Here is a 240-nt window from a genome sequence, read left to right as displayed (position 1 = left end):
CCAAAAACATTGAAGTGAATGAAGAAAAAATCTGAACAGTAACTGATGTGCACTGGTTACTAACCGGTATTTATTCTTACTTAAATTGTTTACATAGCCCCAATGTATTTTTGGGGGAAAAAAATGTTTTTTTTTTTACTTAAATTTTTATTTATTTGGTGTGTATTTAGGGTCTCTGTACCAAGGTAATAAGCAGCAGACAAAAATACCTTTTTTGGTGATTTTTTTGGGTGGTTAAAT

At 30.0% G+C, this 240-nt stretch overlaps 1 protein-coding gene across 2 annotated transcripts in view; it reads right to left on the bottom strand.

Annotated features, from left to right (window-relative positions):
- The window catches only part of cdon (cell adhesion associated, oncogene regulated), a 49,666-nt gene that overhangs the window by 35,044 nt on the left and 14,382 nt on the right, over nucleotides 1-240 (bottom strand). The window lies entirely within an intron of this gene.

The sequence above is a fragment of the Oryzias melastigma genome, linkage group LG13 (genome assembly GCF_002922805.2).
Source record: "Oryzias melastigma strain HK-1 linkage group LG13, ASM292280v2, whole genome shotgun sequence".
Classification (NCBI taxonomy): Eukaryota; Metazoa; Chordata; class Actinopteri; order Beloniformes; family Adrianichthyidae; genus Oryzias; species Oryzias melastigma.
Note: the sequence above shows the minus strand (reverse complement) of the source record. Positions and strands in the feature narration are given on the sequence as shown.